This window comes from Pinus tabuliformis, chromosome 3_1, assembly GCF_031772625.1.
Source record: "Pinus tabuliformis cultivar Carrire ecotype Pingquan chromosome 3_1, CPIR1, whole genome shotgun sequence".
Lineage (NCBI taxonomy): Eukaryota > Viridiplantae > Streptophyta > Pinopsida > Pinales > Pinaceae > Pinus > Pinus tabuliformis.
Window position 1 is genome coordinate 969,188,874 of NC_142301.1, and position 7,054 is coordinate 969,195,927.

Sequence of the window (7,054 nt, forward strand, 5' to 3'; positions counted from 1 at the left end):
ACAAAGTTTCAGGGGAGTCTACAGAAATGCCTAGAATTAAAGCAATTTTTCTAAATTCCTGGGTATAGCTTTGTACACTTTGGCCCTTTAATTGGCAAAGAGTTTTCCAACTCATCATTGCTTGCTGCATATAAGCTAGTGGATAGAATTGTTTTTTAATGGCAAAAACAAATTCATTCCAGGTAGAAAGAATTTTACCATGCTTCTTCAAATCAGCTTGTGTCTTGCCTTCCCACCACACTAGGGTAGTTCCTCCAAGGTGAAGGCTAGCCAGCTGAATCTTTCTCCTTTCTGAATTAATGTTCTGCACCCTGCAATATACATCAATCTGTCTAATCCAGTTATCTAGCTTTTCTGCATTTAATTCACCATCATAAATTGGTAAATCAAATTTCACATCTAATTTAATCACAACAATTTTCTTCTTTTTCTTTTTAGGGCTAGTTTTATGTGAAGAAGATGATGAGGATGGTGATGATGGAGTAGATGGTGGAGAGGGCCTCTCTTCTTTTCCTTTGCCTTTTGGATGGCCATCTAGAAGAGGTTCCTCTGCTTCTTTTTCTGTTTGAGGTGCTGAAGTGCTTTCACCTCGGCCTTTCTTAAATTCTCCATACATCTCTTCCACCATGGAACTCATGGTCATGAAGCTGTCCATGAACTGAGAGTCTGACTCTGATGAGGTTTGTTCTACCATCCTCCTCCTAGGATAGACTCTTCCAATTTCTGCATTAGCCTTGACAAGTTCTCCTTCTCCTAGTTTGAGCTTTGATCTAGTTAACATTCATCAATCTAGCACAAGCTTGTCTAACCTCAGCAAACTTAAAGCTCTGATACCACGTGATCTGATAATGAGATCTTAGACAATTATTAAGGTATTATAGACTCATGTGCATGGATTTGCCTATGTTACTTTGTGTAATGGATCGATAAGATTGCGAAATACATAGACAATGAAGCAATTAAAGAACATAATAGACAAACACACATAAGCACAACAAGTTTAATAAGGAGTTCACCCAACTCTCTAGGTTATGTCTCCTGGTCCAGCCTTCAGTGGTGACCTCTCTATTATGTCTTCAGAAGAAGATTTTTTAAAAAATTGAGCTCAATTTGAGACTCAAACAATAGATACAAAACAACAAGGCTTTACTTGGATCCCTCGAGTCTTTCTGAGTACACAGACTCTCCTCACAGACTCTCTGTCTCTGTTTGCTCTCTGTCTCAGCACTTCTTGCCCCTGTATTCTGTCTTCTGTGGCTTTAAAGCCAATCAGTGTTGTCTGTTCATTTCCCCTTCTCGGGCTCTCTGGCTCTCGGCCTCTGTCCGCTCGAATCCCCCTATGAGCATTAAAAATCATTGCTAAATGCCTTCAAGGATGGTGGCCACCTGTTCTGTAACAGAATGGACCATCGGGCCTTTGAAATCCCCGAAATAGCTGTTCTCTGTTTACACAGAGAAATACATTCAAACACGGGAAAAATCCGCCAAAACACTGTTCATCGGACTTCAAATATCCATAAATCCACCCTATACTTCTATCGGGTCCGCCTTTTAATTGCTTATCACATCTCCACCGTTGATTTGAGAGATCTAGATCCAACGACTGAGGTTCATTTCGGGTGGCCCATGCGTACGGGGGTTAACCACCCGAAAAGGGTGGTTTTCTCTCTTCGGCGCCTAGACACGTGGCAACCAGTGTATGGGCTCGGGCGAAGCCTGGCCAAAACAACTTACTGCCTATGCCCGCCCAAAATCCCGCTTGTTTCATGATTTCCCTTTCTATTTAAAAATACATGAAAACATTGAAAAACCCCATAAAATGGCTTTAGACGGACTTGAAATATTATATATTTGCATTTATAAACCCTTTTGGGTCTAGTTTCATCGCATCGGCAAATTTCCTTCATATTTAATTTATTTAACAAAAAAGGCAAACACAAAGGAAAATGCCGTTTTTTGGATCTCAAAATATATGAAATATCACCTATATCTCCATCGGGTTCGGCTATCGCGAGTTATGTTTATATCAGCCCCACTCCATTGTAATGCTTCGATGCGATGTTGCGATGCGATTGATCACAATCGCATATCGCACATACCCCCGAGCCGTTTGTAAGCGCTCCTCTGTGGTTTGCCGATGCGATATTGCGATTCAACTTGGGCCGTCGATCTGCGCGCTTGATCAATGGTCCTCGTTGACCCCGCTGATCGTTATCGCATATTCCATGTGGTCTCTACCAATAGCCTCCGCTTGCCACCGCCGATTGTGATTTTCCGATCGAATCTGGACCGTTGATCAGCCAGATCCGACGGCTCCTGTGCATTGCTCCTTTGACCTCCGATAGGATTCATTTCACTGTTTTGTTTATGTTTTTGCCTCTCGATAATGTTATCCAAATTTTCTAAAAGTACTTCTCATGCGATAGTTTTGATCTTTAGAAGACCTAGAGGGTTTTCTAGGACATTTGGATCAGGTACTATGAAGAACACTACATTTACATATGAATTTATGTCTTTTAAGTGCCCCCTCACTTGATGAGCCTACAGTTGGTCCATAACCGGCTTGGGATGGGATAACATTCGTCCTAGCTAACAATAATAAAAATTCATGGACAAGATTCCCTATCAAATTAGGCCATTATGCTCCAACGAAGTTTCCCCCAAAGATAAAAGAGGAAGATAGTATTAAGGAGTTAAAACTATTCATAGGTTTTTTTATAAGACATGACCCTAACAATATTATAAAATAGCATTGCAAGTATGTGAGGCTTTCACTCATATACAAACATGAATCCCTTGCTGATGACTCAATGTTCCAAGACATCCTCATTTATGAAGAAGGGAAGTAGAGAATGGAAGAAATAAAGTAAGTTGACATTCCGCCCATTCAATATCTCAAAGAAGCAAAAAGATAAAGGAAAAGGGAACAACAGTCTTTGGAGATGGAGGCAGTTTAAAAGGCCAGGGATGAACAAGAAAAAATGAAGGCTAAGGCTGTAGAAAAGAAAAGGCCTAAAGATGAATTGAGGAAGGAATGTGAAATACTGGCTCAGGAAAAACCCTAAACCATGAAAAAAAAATCTATTGATGATGAATAACTATAGGAGGAATTAGGTGCATTAGAAAAGGGTTCCGACAAGGGGAAATAACCAACGCATCCACTGAAATCATCCCAACAAAAGGAAGTCTTGGAGATAAGCACTTTGATGATTATCCAAATACAATGTATTATCATCTATAGAACCTGATCACCTTTGTCCCACCAATTGTTAAATAAATAAGCGTCACTACCTCTATTGACCCTCCTAGGGACCTCACCAATGAAGTTTTTTGCGTTGGGAGAATATTACTACCATAAATACAGGAAGGAGGTAATTTGCAATGTCCCCAGATGAGGAAAATTGAAGATACCAGGGAGGAAGAAATTATTTTGGAAGGCCTAGAGAAAATGATAATATAGAGTGTCACCGACCAAAGAAATCAAAAGGACACAATGGACATGACCTCTATTTAAGAGCCCTAACCACGATGAACAAAGCTTCAACTCAAAGTCTATTAATGGATATAGATAGTCTAACTAAAATGGTATCATCACTACAAGTACAACTAAAAGAGTAGAAGGAAGAGATGGACATGAAGAGACAGGAAAAGCTATAAAAACAACACCTAAGATTATCAGAGTCTTTGAAGACACAATTGGAACAAAATATATCACAACTTAAGGAAGCCCCCCTTAATGAGTTGAAAACATTGAATGAAAATCATAGGAAATATATTATGTGAATATTGAATAGGATCATAGGACTCAAATTGACGTTTAGGTATTAAAATAATGTGTTATTTAAGTTAACAATGATTTTCAAAAAATGCAAAATTCTTTCATGGAGAAGTTGGAACAGGTCCATTGCTACTTTTCATAATTGGAACAAATAGCTCGTGAAAGCGACACCTAATTAGAATCCCATAATAAATCTAGCGAAGCAATCAATGAGATTCTCAACTGACAAAAGAAGCATTGGGACACTCCAAACTCATTAGCACAATTGGACAATAGGAAAAAGATGAAATATCAATCCATGATCAACATTTGGAGGTCAAAGTGTGAAGAAACTAATGCAGTAGTAGATGGAGCCATTGAACTAGATAAGAAAATGTTGGACTTTGCCACTGAATGATGGAGAAATGGGAACTTGGGACCATAGAAAATCTATCTATATTTGTCTCCATCGGATCAAAGCTCCAAGAAATAGCTAAAGTTAGGGCCAATATAGTCACTGAAATCAAGTAGATCAAAACGGGGGATAACGAATCGATAGATAAATTTATTATCACTCCCATGAAATATGCAACTCAATTCAACCACTATAATGCTGGTATGAAAACAAATGTGAATAGGCTAAAATATTAAGCACTAAAAGGAGAGCGATAGTTACTGAAGGTAGACAATCCTCGGATTTATGAAATCTTGAATACCAATGCTACCTGGAAGATGTATTGAAAATAAATGATCTGAAAGAAGACTTAATGCCACTACTATGCTGAGGGCATTAATAGATGAAATCCATTTTTTTAATTGAAACTCATGTATAAATAAACTCCCCCATTGTGAAATGGGGAAGTGGAGGGGGAAGGAAAGGTTGTTATATGACTGAATTCCATACAAAAACTTTGTTCTACAACATTTTGCATTGAAGGTTTTGTCGACCAATACAATCTATTTGTTCAAGATATATACACGTCTTCCATGTATAGTTATTATTAATGTTTGTGTTGGACACCTAATCCGTTAGGGTTGTTTTGGAGCAATGCCAATAATAATTGAAGTCCAAGAGACCTCTTGGTAGGTGAAAAACAAGGGTCATTAAGAATTGTATTTATGTGTATCACAATTTTATTTGAAGGTATATCACACATTATTAAATCTATGTTTACATTTACATGAGTGATTAACATGGTATCAATGCAGGTGTACTCTTTCCTTGCTCAAAGTTTGTGAATCACAATTTTTTGGCCTTCATAGACATGGACACTCCTCCTTATGCAACATGGGTTCTATTCATCGGTATAATGTCATTTTGTGATTTGTTAGAGGCCCATTACCTCTTCATACTCTATAGTCTCATTGACCTTGACAACTCTTCCTCTGCGTGCTTGTTTGTAACCCATCAAGAGAGTTTTGAAATTTTTATATGTGTTTCTTCTTAAATCCATCCCTAAGCATTACCATTCTCCTACAATGACCTCTACCTTTATGGCATGCATAATGCACAATTCTATGTCTTTTCTTACCTGTCTCAATGCATGGCTCCTTTTCATTGCTAACAACCATTACATTCAAGTATCTATTGATTCTCCTCATCAATGTAATGCATGTTTTCTATCCACATCTTCCGTAATTGAAGTATAAAGGAAATTCCTAGAGTCGATACATGAAGACTATGGTCCACATCTATCTTCTATTCACAAGGTTTCCTTACCATTTAATGATTCCATTGACAAAATATTATTTGAGGGCATACACTTCATACACATCATACCAAGATAGCTCACCAAACATTGGATTGTGTGTTTGATGATAACCTGACTATTATCATGAATATATTTCTTATATCACATCGATTCATATTGAAATCAAATCAATCTTTTTTGATAGTGCTAGACCTAGCATGAATTGTTGAGTAGAAGATTTGAAGGCTTGATGTTAGAAACCTGCAATTCCTGCAATCACACCATCAAGCTATAGTTATGGAGAACGTTGAGGGAATGAGTACACCATCACATTGACATGCACATGAACATTGTTAAAAACGACAAGAGATAAGTTATCATTGCTATAAACAATAGTTGCAAGGGACATCAAAGAAGAAAACATCTTAGGGATTTTTGAACTTCATTTCTCATTTATGGGTTGCCAATTTTAGAATCCCATGAATAAGAGAAAACTTATTCCTCTATGGATAATATAGTTCAACAAATAATTGTTCATAATCACTAGTTGTAATCAGTGCTAATTAATTTTTTAGAATCACTGTGTATGTTTGAGGATGGGTGCAATGAGCTTGACATGTGAAACAAATATTGAAGCCAATAAAGTGTTTGTGGGAGAGGGAAGTGGAGCAAGTCTACTTGAAAGTCACACTATCACCTTCTTGGAGGAAATTTTCTTTGGAAAAGCATATTCATCCTGTGGTAAGCACATATATTTAGCTCTTATTCCAATAATAATAGCATAACCACCATGTTTTAGATGCGTCGGAATCAAAATTGAGGAAGAACCCCTTTTAATTTCCCTCACTTGATGACAAGTCAAATTCCACATCCAGTGAAATATTTCTGAAAAACTACATCGAGATGACAATTCAATTTAGTTTCCTAGATTGATCAACATTATTAGAGTAAGGAAGAGGATATAAGAATGGTAGCAATTCTCCAAGGAAATAAGTTATTGATTAGTTATCCTATAAGCACTTATCTTCCCAACAATGGTATCAATCATTCAACATATAAAGATTATATTGCTTATGGGAAAAAAGCTCCTAAAAAAGCTATGTATTATGTAGAAAGTTGATCAATGGTGCAAACATTAAAAGCCAATTAATTTGTATTGGCAGAGTGGGTTATGAAATTGGCCTAAATCTTCTAGGAACCTACAACACTTGATATTTTAACTGACCTTGAATACTCTACTCCGTTTGTTCATTTTTTATTCAAGTTTCAATTACTCGTAAAATTGTTCCTTGTAGAAGTTTTAATAGAGATTGTGAAGCCATATGCTCAAGAACACTTCTTTTATGTGATCACAAATACAATTGGTCCAATTGATGATTTTATTGCAAGATATTTGTACTAGTGGATAGATCCTGCTGGAGCAATTGTGTTGGCTTTCTACACAACTAGAACATGGTCAAACACAATTTTGGAAAATGTGAATTTGTTGGTTAAGAAAACAAATCTTATTGATTATTTGTAAAAGTTGGCACATCTCTATTAGAATCATCTCAAAGAAATTTGGTATATTGAAATAGTGAGAGCATACACATTTGGTTGAGGGAGA